The 14,460-nt window shown below is 38.1% G+C and overlaps 1 pseudogene across 1 annotated transcript in view; it reads right to left on the reverse strand.

Moving 5' to 3' along the window:
• LOC311114825 (NACHT, LRR and PYD domains-containing protein 3-like) overlaps positions 1 to 14,460 on the reverse strand; it is a 47,445-nt pseudogene that overhangs the window by 13,474 nt on the left and 19,511 nt on the right. The window contains exons 3-6 of the transcript in view: positions 10,919 to 11,035; positions 851 to 967; positions 493 to 577; positions 135 to 363 (exon numbers count right to left, since the gene is read on the reverse strand). The product of the transcript in view is annotated as an NACHT, LRR and PYD domains-containing protein 3-like (transcript). The remainder of the gene's footprint in view (positions 1 to 134; positions 364 to 492; positions 578 to 850; positions 968 to 10,918; positions 11,036 to 14,460) is intronic.

Below are 14,460 nucleotides of genomic sequence, written 5' to 3' on the forward strand. Positions count from 1 at the left end.
ACTTGATGAGGTCACCAGGTGTTGCGTTAAGGCTGCTACAATATCATTGAGTTACACAGCTACCTTAGCTGTACTTTAGCTACAGCTTTTAAATGTTCTAAAACAGCATTCAATATGAGGCAGACAGCTCTTACTTTTCTCCAGTGTGTCAGCAAGCTCCTTCTGGTTCATTTTCCTCAGGACGTGCAGTGTGATCTTCAGAGCCCCCTCTCTGGCACTGCTCTCCTGCTTCTCATCTTCAGCATCCACCACTTCCTTATCCTGCTTCTGACTCTCAAAGCCTTCTGGGAGTTCTGGACTAAGAATCCTCTTGAACATCTTCAGCTCGTTCTTCACAAATGTCATAATATTCTCTTCAAGCAACTGAAATAAATCAAGTAAATAAGTTAAGCAAGAGAAGAAATGCTTTCTCATTAACACATTAATGAATGATTGACAGATCAACTTTACTTGAGGTAAACAAAAACAAATGTACATAACAGGACCACATACACTGAATATGGAGGCCAGGTCTGTTTGATGACTCTGGGAAGACTGACCACTGAGAATCTCTGACTCTGATCTCTCCTGTTCGTTTCTGTGGACAAAACATGAGATTACATTTCCTCATCCAGGGAGTGCACACACACACACACACACACACACACACACACACACACACACACACACACACACACACACACACACACAAGGAATGTTTATTTAATATTGTTTCAGGACTATGAAAATGGAAAAAAGGATTAGCCTATGGATGATGAAAACAACAAAAATAATGGTAAAATGGGAGAGGAGAAATGACTAGAGACAGTGTTGTTTAACTCACTGACCATGACCCATGAGTTCTTCTTACCTTTGTTCAGTAGAAAAGTCTCCCTCTCTAAACGTTATAGGTTGTTCCATAGACCGGTCACTCTTCATGGACACACAGCTGGGTACAGGGGAGGCTGGTCTTTCCTGCTTGATTGGACTTCAACACAACAGAGACAAACATTACGTCTCTCATCTACTCTGAGCTCAGATGGGGAAACATAAGAAGAGTTTCATTCAAAAACGCTATATATCCATTTTCAGAAATGTTGGTAAATTAGATTTTATTGTTTGAAGAAATTATGAAAGAGATTGGTGTGTTTTTTCACTAATCATGGCATGGGGTTGGTTGTAAAATGACACACTTGATGGTTTAATGTCAGAGATTGCCTCACTCTCATAGAAATAAAAATATGGGATGCACAGTCAAATGTAACAAATAACTACATTTGTAATACATATACAGAACCTGTCAAAGAAAACATTTACATTTGACATTTTAGTCATTTAGCAGATGTTCTTATCCAGGGCCCGGTTTCTCAAAAGCATCTAAAGGCTAAATTGATCTTAAGTTCATCGTTAGAACCTTCGTAGGAGCCGATTAATTCAGAAAAAAAGTTGACTACAAATACAAAGTTGCCAATGTCTTTGCAACTGATTCAAACAAGCGACGTATAAAATGATGCTTCAAATGAAAACCGAGATAACCGCATTAAAATATAAACAGTAGGCTATAGTCCTATTTCAATCATATTGAAATACGCTTCATGTTCAATCAATTGAGTTCTATTCTGCTACTGTCTGTAATCTGTCTCAATATATTTCATGATGTGTAGCCTAACATGTGAACAACGATGTGCGTTTGTATTGTGTAAGCATTAGAATAAGCCGCCTCAATATTTGCAGCTGTAGGTGATAATATGTATCTAGGAGCTGATCCGTTATCAGCATCGTGCAATAATTATAATGTTAAGGAAAGATTTGAATGGAGAAAGCTGATCTGAGAGCAGCGCTCCCTTTCTTTCGATCCTATCAGTATTGATACATGCTCCACCGGACATCCAACCTTGTCGTGCTGCTAATCCAGTTTCTGCTGGTCTTCCTGCAGCTATGGAACCCTGACCTGTTCACCGGACGTGCGACCTTGTCCCAAACCTGCTGTTTTGACCCTCTCTCTCTCTCTCTCTCCCTACCACACTTGCTGTCTCGACCTCTGAATGCTCAACTATGAAAAAGCAACTGACATTTACTCCTGAGGTGCTAACCTGTTGCAACCTCTATAACCACAGTGATTATTATTTGACCCTGCTGGTCATCTATGAACATTTGAACATCTTGAAGAACGATCTGACAATAATGGCCATGTACTCATAAACTCAGCAAAAAAAGAAACGTCCCGTTTTCAGGACCCTGTCTTTCAAAGATAATTCGTAAAAATCAAAATAACTTCACAGATCTTCATTGTAAAGGGTTTAAACACTGTTTCCCATGCTTGTTCAATGAACCATAAACTATTAATGAACATGCACCTGTGGAACGGTCATTAAGACACTAACAGCTTACAGACGGTAGGCAATTCAGGTCACAGTTATGAAAACTTAGGACACTAAAGAGGCTTTTTATTACTGACTCTGAAAAATACCAAAAGAAAGATGCCCAAGGTCCCTGCTCATCTACGTGAACGTGCCTTAGGCATGCTGCAAGGAGGCATGAGGACTGTAGATGTGGCCAGGGAAATAAATTGCAATGTCCGTACTGTGAGACGCCTAAGACAGCGCTACAGGGAGACAGGACGGACAGCTGATCGTCCTCGCAGTGGCAGACCACGTGTAACAACACCTGCACAGGATCGGTACATCCGAACATCACACCTGTGGGACAGGTACAGGATGGCAACAACAACTGCCCGAGTTACAACAGGATTGCACAATCCCTCCATCAGTGCTCAGACTGTCCGCAATAGGACTGAGGGCTTGTAGCCCTCACCAGACATCACCGGCAACAACGTCGCCTATGGGCACAAACCCACCGTCGCTGGACCAGACAGGACTGGCAAAAGGTGCTGTTCACTGATGAGTCACGGTTTTGTCTCACCAGGGGTGATGGTTGGATTCGCGTTTTTCGTCGAAGGAAAGAGCGTTACACCTCCTTTTATTTTTTGCTCCTTTTTCTTTTTTCTTTTTTTGGGGGGGAATGGATCAGCTTAATATTGCAGATAGATTGTATCTTCTATCAATGTAATTGTCTGCATCACTTCCAATCCCCCATGTTATTTTTATATATATATACTCCCCTTTATTACTTTTCAACCCCACCATCCTTTCCCTACTTGGAGTAAATTAGTGAACAACAATGCCCAGGCCTCTACTTCCGGTCTATACGTACTATCTACACCTTATGGACAGAGTTAATTTTACAATAATTCTATTATATATATATATATATATATATATATATATATATATATATATATATATATATATATATATATATATATTATTATTATTTTTTTTTGCTCCTGAACTTCTTCTACTCTCAACCTCTCCGATCATTTTCATGATGTCCATGTGGTTTGCTTCTATATGCCATATCTTTCTAACTGTGCTCTTTCCCAAAAGCTCCCAACATATAACCTATATACTTATTATGGACACAGTATGCTTACATTATTAGCTATCTTTGTTATTATTTGTTGTTATTTGTTATTAGTCCCATCCTTCAACTCTATTCAATACCTCCCATATATACCTCCAATATCTCTTTCTCTCTCTATCCTTTAGCCATTCCTGGACCTGTGTCCAAAAACAAGCTACAAATTGACAGAACCAAAACAAATGATCTAACGATTCTGTCTCTTCACAGCAAAATCTGCGGAGCTGGGAAGATTGTATCCCCCATATAAATAACATTCTATTGGTAGCAAGAATTTTATATAATAATTTAAATTGCAAGATTCTAATTTTTTAATCCGGTGTCGTTTTGCGTGTCAGTTCATAAACACTATGCCATGGGATCGGTGCGTCAAAGATCTCTTCCCAACTATTTTGCAATCTATATGGGACGGCTGTCAATCCTTTGGTCCTTAAGTGAAACTGATATACTTTTTTATTTATCACAGTTTTCCTTAACCAATTATGTTCTTTAATGCAAGGCTTTCCTCTTCCACTTTTGCGGTAAGGCTGCAATTATTTGGTTGTAATTTTGGGTAGAGCAGACATTTCCATATGTTTTTGTTAGCTGCATGTGCGACATAACTCCACCAGTCCTACCGATGATATAATTTACGAAGATTATACCTTTTTTAAACATTCTGTCACGAAATAATGTTTTTTTGTCAATTAGTATATTTGAATTTAACCACAATATTTGTTGCATTATTTGTTCTGTCGTTTCTGGAGGATTAAATTTAAATTGCAACCAACTTTCTATGGCTTGTTTAAGAAATAGTGATATTTGGGAGATTATTTCCTTTTCAAATAACTGAAAGTGAGAGGTTGGAATCTGAATAAAGGGAAAAAGGCCTTTCTTGAACATTGGGAGAGACAATCTTACTAATTTGCTTAAGAACCAGTTCGTATTTAAGTATAACTTTTGTATGACTGAAGCTTTTAGTGATAGGTCTAATGCTTTAATATTTAATAATTTCTGTCCTCCGAATTCATATTCATTATATAAATATGCCCTTTTAATTTTGTCTGGCTTGCCGTTCCAAATAAAATTGAATATTTTTTTCTCATATAATTTAAAAAACTGTTCGCTAGGCGTAGGCAAGACCATAAGCAAATAGGTAAACTGGGATAATACTAAAGAGTTAATCAGGGTGATCTTTCCACAAATTGACAGGTATTTTTCTTTCCATGGTAGTAAGATCTTATCTATTTTTGCTAACTTTCTATAAAAATTTATTGAAGTGAGATCATTTATTTCCTTTGGGATATGTATTCCGAGTATATCCACATCACCATCAGACCATTTTATTGGTAAACTACATGGTAATGTAAAATTTTTATTTTTTAGTGATCCAATACGTAATATAGTACATTTGTCATAATTTGGTTGTAATCCAGAGAGGTTAGAAAATGTATCTAGATCCTCTATGAGGCTGTGGAGGGATTCTAGTTGTGGATTTAAAAGAAAACATGAATCATCAGCGTACAATGACACCTTTGTTTTGAAGCCCTGTATTTCTAATCCTCTGATATTATTATTGGATCTGATTTTAATAGCTAACATCTCGATGGCCACAATAAATAGATATGCCGATAGTGGACAACCTTGTTTCACTCCTCTTGACAGTTTAAAACTTTCTGAAAAATAGCCATTATTTACTATTTTACACCTAGGGTTACTATACATGATTTTGACCCATTTTATAAGAGATTCTCCAAAATTGAAATGCTCCAGGCATTTATATATAAACCCCAGTCGAACTTTATCAAATGCCTTTTCGAAGTCTGCTATGAATATCAGGCCTGGTTTCCCATATTTTCCATAGTGTTCTATTGTTTCCAATACTTGCCTTATATTATCTCCAATGTATCTTCCATGTAAAAAACCTGTCTGATTAGAATGAACAATATCCGACAATACATTTTTAATTCTATGCGCTATACATTTTGCTAGGATTTTTGCATCACAACACTGAAGTGTAAGGGGCCTCCAATTTTTTTAATGGACTGGATCTTTATATTTTCCACTTGTATCCTGTTTCAGTAATAATGAGATCAGACCTTCTTGAGTGTCAGATAATCTACCATTTACATAGGAGTGGTTAAAACATGCTAATAACGGTCCTCTTAGTATATCAAAAAAGGTTTGGTATACCTCGACTGGTATGCCATCCAACCCTGGAGTTTTCCCAGACTTAAAGTCTTTAATTGCATCCAGAAGTTCCTCCTCTGTAATGTCACCTTCACATGAGTCTTTCTGTGTTGCTGTTAATTTGACATTATCAATAGAAAAAAAATCTCTACAATTAGCTTCAGTTAGAGGAGATGGAGGCGACTGAAAAGAAAACATATGCTTAAAGTACTTTGTTTCTTCCTTCAAAATATCATTTGGTGAATTATGGGTGACACCGTCAATTGTAACCAGTTTCATTAAGTTATTTTTGGTAGCATTCCTATGTTGAAGATTAAAAATGAATTTTGTGCATTTTTCCCCATAATCCATCCAGTTTGCTTTATTTTTATAATATATTACACTTGATCTTTCTTGAATAAGTTTCTCCATTTCTTTTTATTTTTCCTCTAATTTATTCTGAGCCTCTATGTTACAGTTTTTATTGCCATCTATCTGTTCTGTTAGACTTTCTATTTCCTTTCTTAGTATAAACTCTTTTGACCTACATTGCTTTTGTTTTCGAGATGAGTACTGAATTGCATGGCCTCTAAAGGAACATTTAAAGGTGTCCCATACAATAAGGGGATTCGCTGTACCTATGTTATGTTGGAAAAAGCCAGTTATAAATTCCTTTGTTCTAATTATAAATAAATTATCGTCCAATAGGCTTTGATTACATTTCCAATATCCTCGCCCACGTGGAAATTCATTAAGAGTAATGTATATGCCTATTATATGATGGTCTGACCGCATTCTGTCCCCTATCAACACTTTTTTTTTACTTTTGGTGCCAACGAGAATGAGATAAGAAAGAAGTCAAGACGACTAGCTTGATTCAGTCTCCGCCATTTATATCTCACTAGATCAGTATATTTAAGCCTCCATATATATACTAGTTCTAATGTATCCATGACATTCACAATTTCCTTAAGAGCATGTGGGTGATTGTTTGTGGTGTGATTTCCTTTACGGTCCATTGAGCTATTTAAAACAGTATTATAATCCCCCACCATAATAATATTGTCTTGAATTGCTTGCAGGCTTGATAATTTATTATATATATTGTCAAAGAATTGTGGATCATCATTATTTGGTCCGAAAAGGTTAATGAGCGATATCTGTTTATGGTCCAATAACATATTTAAAATAATCCATCTATCTTGCGTATCTATTTGGACAATTTGCACATTCGGATCGAAATTACTATTAATTAATATCATCACCCCTTTTGAATTTCTTTACCCATGGGAGAAGTATATTCCCCCCCCCCCCCCCCCCCCCCCCCACCATTCTTTTTTCCACGCTACTTCATCTCGAATTGTTGAATGAGTTTCCTGTATACAATAGATATTATATTCCTTCTCTTTGAGCCATGTAAATATTGTTCTTCTTTTGTTATTATCAGCTAAGCCATTACAATTATAACTGGCTATACTTATTTCACCATACACCATAATGAGATACAAGTTTCAAGTCTATTTATCATTATATATGTTTGTAAATTTACCAATAAAAAATAGCGTAATGATTGAGTGTCCATATAGCTGTACCGTGATATTTGCATTGCTACGGAGTAACCCTTCAATTGTTCTCCACTAATTCCCCCGCTAAAGCCCCTCCCCATCCCAAGTTGAGCCGTCATCCCAGTGATCAGCATCCCACCCAAGTCCCTCCGGATCCCTAAGGCCCCGAGAGGCCAGGACCCATCCATCGAAAACAGCACACAGTGCCACCCACAAAACAGAAGCAGATTTACCGCCAAAAGCATTTCCAATGCTTTCACCTCTATATATATATCTATATAACATTTTTTTTTTATTATGCATATCCTATTTTCCATCATTATCAATTAATATGTGTAATAATGTCGGCAGTTCACGCATAGGATTCTAACATATAACCCGGATTGCCATTGTATTACATTTAATTCATTGACAAGCAATTATTATCCTAGCAAATAATTCCTGTGGTCCATCCGATACCCACCCCCCCCCCCCCCTCCCCCCCCAACATCCCCACCCCCCCACAACAGATGCCAGACAAGCACACACGCACATACTCACATACTCCAACACACTCAACCCCCCTCCTCCACAATCCACCATAAAATCAGATACTCAATGGCTGTTATATCCCAGAGCCCAACTCGAGAAATAACTTGATTTACGAGTGTACATACAGTTAAAGCTGATTGAGAAAGCATGCAGATTGAGCAGAAATTGATAACAATGTGAGATTTGATTAATCTACTTAATCTATATCAAGTCCTAGGTGATGGAGATCAGATCCACCCTCTTCACCTGAAACACAAACACTCTGATCCCCTGTTGTAACCATTTTCCCAAGCATCTCCATGCGGTCAGACCTTTGATTATTTTGTGCCACCAGGGCCACAATGATAAACCCCCTCTCTGATTGTCATAGTGTGACCCCCTCCCCATGGGTTACTGCAGCCAGTGTTGCCAGCACTGCCACTACCTGGGTGGGCGTACCCCACCGGAATCCCCACCGGCTAGGTAAAAGGTCGTCAAGGTTCTCATTAGCAGCTTTGAGAATTTCCTTGTATATTATGCTCTCCCATCAGGGGGCTCTGGCTTTGTAGGACCAACCCTGCCAGGCAGGCTCAGAATCTTGAGGGGGCGGTGCTGCTCAAGTAGGTCTCTGACCGCATTTATTTCTCTGTTTAGGCTGCATATTCACAGCAGGTCCATAAAAGAGATGGGAACTTCTCTTTGGTGTATGGGTCACTCAGGTGGGTGTCCAGGTTATAGGGTTAGGGATCTTTCCATCATGATAGGACAATGAATAATTAGATTAGATGTATACTATATTTAAAAATGTATGTCCCTCATCTACACAAAATTGAAAGCTCTCTCTCTCACTACCCCTGTTCATAGACCCCCGGTCGGCTCTGGGATATGCAACCATTTCCCCTCTCACTCACTTAACGCCGTACCTTTTCAAACACAAAAATGCACACCACATGGTTGACTGCGGAAGAAATGGGCCGAGCGCGCAAACGCACCCACATCCACATCTGCCGCAAGGGGGAAAGGACGCCAGAGAGAACACAGGACCAACCACAACAACCATCCGCCAAAACAACAACCTCCCGCCAAAAAAGCCATGTTCTAATTATTTGTATATAAAGATGTATTATTCTGCTTGTTATATCGTTTTATCATTTTATAAAATACTATACTTACTATAAATGTTATTTAATATTACAATCCCTATCATTGCTAGTATCAGGTGCTCCAATATTTGACTCCTCTATTACAACTTTTAGAATAGCCATGGAGTAGTCTTTGTGTCTCTGAACATTTGGTTGTCAATATATAATCTATCCACCACTAGTGCAACACGTTTCCCTTTTAATCTGTTTTCCTTGAAGATTGGATACAGAACTTTGCGCCTTTCTACAATCTCCCTCGGGAACTGATCATTCATGCCTATTTTCGTGCCAGCAAGTCTTTTTCCTAGGCTTTTCACCATAGCTTTATCCTTAAAAAAAAGCAAATTTGGCAACGATTGGGCGCTCATATTTCTGTCCTCTTTTTCCGAAACGATGTACATGTTCGAGTTGGATTTTATCGACAGCCTCGAGTGGGATTTGTAGCGCTGTATGCAGGAAGTCCTTCATAATATTCTCTGTTATTTCTCCCTCCTTTTCCTGAATACCCGTAAGTACTAGATTTTCCCTCATCGATCTAGTTTGGATGTCTAGTAAGGCTTCTCTCAGAAGGTTGTTCTCCTTTTTTAGTTCACTAATGTCCATTTCCATCTTAGAGACTGTCACTTTTAATTCTTTGGTTTCTTTCTCCATTACCAAAGCTTTTTCGTCACTCATTTGAAGACTCGCTTTCAACTCTTTTACGTCTTTACTGACCAATTCTAGTATGCCCAATTTGTCATTTATCGACTTCAACAGGTCGCTTTCCACACTTACCATACCCAGTGGTGAAAAGCATATATCATCTGTATCAGTCGATGAGTCGCATTTCCTTTTGGGGATCGGCTCTCCACGCTTGTCTTCAGTCATGTTTGGGTGTTGCGTGTTGTTGTAATATTTGTCGATATATTTCTCTAGCCTTATGATCTGTTTTGTGTTATTATCCAGATTGAATTATATTAACTGCGAATATATGAAATGTTAATATTTAGTCTAACTTACTGATTTTGAATATTATGTTTTTATCTTGAGGTGTTTTGTACCGATTTCTATTCAATACGCCATCTTGTCTACGCGTGCCTTGCTCTTTGTGGTTTTAGACTGGGTTTCTATATAAGCACTTTGTGACAACTGCTGATGTAAAAAATGTCTTCTGGGAATACATATGAAGCAGACCAGGCCAGGGTTTGGGGTTTGAGAAGTCAATGAGAGGTAAAAATGACTTCCTTAGTTAATTTTGCAAATGTTCTGTCTTATGAAGTTTAACAAATTGACACATTTTCATGTTAGTCAAAAACAACTTTATATCGAAGGAGTGCCTTTGATTTGACGGCCTGCACATGTGTAGTCAGGGTAGTGGGTTCGATCCCCGGGACCACCCATACACAAAAATGTATGCACACATGACTGTAAGTCGCTTTGGATAAAAGCGTCTGCTAAATGGCATATTATTATTATTATTATAGTTCGGCACAAGACGACCATTAGACCCAATGACGTATTTCTGAGCATTAGCTTCAAATCAAATCAAATTGTATTTCTCACATGCGCTGAATACAACAGTGGTACATTTTACCGTGAAATGCTTACTTACGAGCCCTTTCCCAACAATGCAGAGTTAAAAAGTCACAAAAATTCACTAAATAAAAAAAGGAAATAGTAACATAATAAAATAACAATAATGAGGCTATAAGGAGTACCAGTACTGAGTCAATGTGCAGGGGTACCAGGTAGTTGAGGTAATTGAGGTAATATATATATGTAGGTAGGGGTGAAAGTGACTAGGCAATCAGGATAGAGATTACATCTCCTCATCCAGGGAGTGCACACACACACACACACACACACACACTCACACACACACACACACACACACACACACACACACACACACACACACACACACACACACACACACACACACACAGGGAGGGAATGTTGTGTTTGTTTAATATTGTTTCAGGACTATGAAAATGGAAAAAAGGATTAGCCTATGGATTATGAAAACAACAAAAATAAATGGGAAAATGGGAGAGGAGAAATGACTAGAGACAGTGTCGTTTAACTCACTGGCCATGACCCATGAGTTCTTCTTACCTTTGTTCAGTAGAAAAGTCTCCCTCTATAAACACTATAGGACGATTCATAGACCGGTCACTCTTCATGGACACACGGCTGGGTACAGGGGAGGCTGGTCTCTCCTGCTTGATTGGGCTTCAACACAACAGAGACAAACATTACGTCTCTCATCAACTCTGAGCTCAGATGGGGAAACATAAGAAGAGTTTCATTCCAAAACGCTATATATCAATTTTCAGAAATGTTTGTAAAGTGGCTTTTGTTGTTTAAAGAAACTATGAAAGAGATTGGAGACATGCATTTGTTTAAAATCTATCCCTTAACGGTTTCATTTCAGAGAGACAAATAATCATGTTTTTTGCAAAATGCTATATATCTGCCTCACTCTCAGAGAAATAAGTAGTACTGCTAGGTTTTACACAGTCAAATGTGACCGACCGGCTCGATTCTGACTTATATAGCAACATTTGAAATTGTGTTTTTTACATTGGATAAAAGTAGAGACTCAGCTTGAAAAAGGTATATCATACACTATCGTTGAGGAACAATGGGAAAGTAATTCTGCTTTGAAAGATGATAAACTTGTAACCTCACTTTTGAGAAAATGGCCTTTGAATGTTTTGGTTCACCTACTGGAGAGCTCTTCTTTATCTACAGTGGTGTTACTTTGGCAGATAATGTCACCCATCTAAATAAATAGTATATATATATAGTTAACTAAATGCATGGTGTTTTTGGTTTATGTCAGTTTCATTGTTTGTTATGCTATAAATTGTTATTTTATGGTTGTAAGTGGTCAAATGAACTAGAAAATGTCATATTTTGAAATTCTGAGTAATTACTACTTTAGTAAGGATACACTTTATTCAGTACTACTGCAGTTGCTTAATAATTCCAATAGACAGCAGCATAAAACCAAAAATGACATTTCAGAATATTCCTTTAGTTTTCTCCCTGGATACACCACCACTGCCCCTCACAGGAAAACTCCTGCACACGCTTTTCACTGTCCCTTTCCACACTGCTAACGCAAGAGGAACGACTGAAAAAGCATTTAACACATTACTGTGAAGTAATATAATGATGATTATTATTAGCTGTTTTGAAATTATACTTGATTACTATAACGATTATCAATAAGCCTGAACATTAATTTAGTCACCTCTGGTCGAGAAAAACTTATTTTCCTAGTACATTCATTGTCAGATTCATCAACCAGCAGCAAGCACTCTGCCTTCTAGCACAAGCGAGGGGCATGTTGAGGTACATTTGCTAACCACAAGGGTTGTATGATGTAATTAATTGGCGGGCTGGAAGACGCACTCTTGTCTTATCTATTCCGAGGTTGTTTATTCCCAATATCAGATATTAAGATACTTTTTTATAATGCATGTATACTAGGGTTGAGGTTAGCGCATCTGACTAGTGATTATTTACCCAGGGTTCAACACCTGCTATAGTCACTATTTAATTGCTCTTCTAAAAGCAACACAGGCCTAATACGAGATATATAGCTAACTAAAGTAATGAGTGACAGTCTTAGTTAATCACGGGACATATAGTCTTTGGTTGCATGCTATTTTATGTTAATCATATTGTTGCTTGTAGCCTATAACTGATGCTTTGTGGTCTTATGCTGCCATCTATTGGAACTATTTATTAATTAAAAGTTATTAATTCACATACAGCCTTGCAATAATAAATATAATAAAATAACTCATGGGTTAAGGCTAAAATAGGTTATACGTAGGGTTAAAGTTTCTGTATAGCACTTTGTGACATCTGCTGATGTAAAAAGGGCTTTATAAATACATTTGATTGATTGTTGGGTTTAGGGTTTTTAAGGCAAAAAACTGTTTATGGCACTCTTGCTCCTCCTTGTGGCCGTATGTGGGTACTACATACCTCATTCACAACACCTGCTAGGCTCATAATCTGAGGTAGCAACTGCGTCAGATCTACAAATCCATTAGCTAGACCACCCGATTAGAGAACAATCACCCCATTATATCCATTTGGTTTGCAACTCAGTGAACCTGTGTAGCATTCACTCAATTCGATGCCTACAAACAAAGATTTCGATGCATTTCAAATTACCCAGCAGCCATATAGAAACAACAAATCTTCAAAAAAAAGTGTATTTCTTAATTAAAAAATGTCTTCTGGCTGTTTAAATCGGCCATATCTTGAAAAAGAGGACAGGGGCATGCGTTTTTTTTTAAAACTTTTGATGGCTATCAAATCTTGTTAATAATAAGTTACCTGAGGTAAACCTACAGGGTTAACGCTTGCCAAGTAGCCGTAACCTTGTTAATAATAAGTTACCTGAGGTAAACCTACAGGGTTAACACAGGCAGGTCTCATTGATAACAATAGTGAAGCTGGCATTTTGACTCAGAACAATGGGCTGGGAATAGAACGTTCTGAAGGTGAGTTGGTGTCACAGAGCTCAATAGAACTAATAGGAGCTGGTAGGGTGAAAAATGCCCAAACATAAGGCCTGTTCTTTCGCGATTACTTCATAAGTAGGGACATAAGGTAATATTATGAAACTGGGCTCCATGGCGGATGCAATGAACTAGTTTTTATCAAGATAAAAAGTATTAAAAATGTCATGGAGCCCAGTTGAGGCGCCCCGAAAATTATATTCAAAAGTTCGGTCCTTGGACACAGAGGGGTTAAACACTAAAGTTACCGTCCATCTAGTGAAGAGAGGAGAACCGGACAGAAGGAGCGTAGGCCAGCATCCGTCAATGAGAGAGGGAGAAGCCCTCCACAGTATTTAACAGGTGGAAAAAACAACCAGGGAGCTCCATTGGTCCACAAGAAATGCAGGCAGCCAGTGCTGATGTAGTGGTAGCTATGATCACTAGGAGGCTGCTGGTAGAGTAGCTAGCTTAGCTAGCTGTACCGACTAGCTTGGCTAGCTAGCAGGTCATTCTTCTGTCCCTCGTCTCGAGGATGATGTCAAATACGGTGAACCACAAAATTAAACAAGGATAGCGAGTGAAAAGGATCTGGCTACACTCATACTGTCCCTGAACAAAAAGCAAATTGAACAATAAACTCCGGCATCTCAACACTGAAACGAACTCCGTCATTATTCCCCAAGATCACCTTAGCCCTAACTGGACAATATCCTGGCGCCACACCGGACGTGGACGCGGACAGTTCCAGAACGTGGACATGAGCAGTGCAACACAACAAACTAAACCAAGTCTTTACAGTGGGTTACATTAGTAATATATATATATATATATATATATATATATATATATAGATATATATATATATATATATATATATATATATATATATATATATATATATATATATATAACAAACATTCAAAGTTATTTTATAACAATATTTTGAGATCTGGGCCCATTTCCAAAAAGCGTCTCAGAGTAGAAAATGTGTCGTATAAGTGCTGAGAATTAAGACATTTTACTCTTATGGGTATAAATTAAAGCTATGCATGAAGTCTCTAGTCCCACCTAGTCGGCAGATATTTAGGACACCTCATGAGCTGTCCTAACCAGTTAAGAGTTAACAGCAGG

Source organism: Coregonus lavaretus, assembly GCF_964263955.1.
Source record: "Coregonus lavaretus genome assembly, contig: HAP1_SCAFFOLD_233, whole genome shotgun sequence".
NCBI lineage: Eukaryota > Metazoa > Chordata > Actinopteri > Salmoniformes > Salmonidae > Coregonus > Coregonus lavaretus.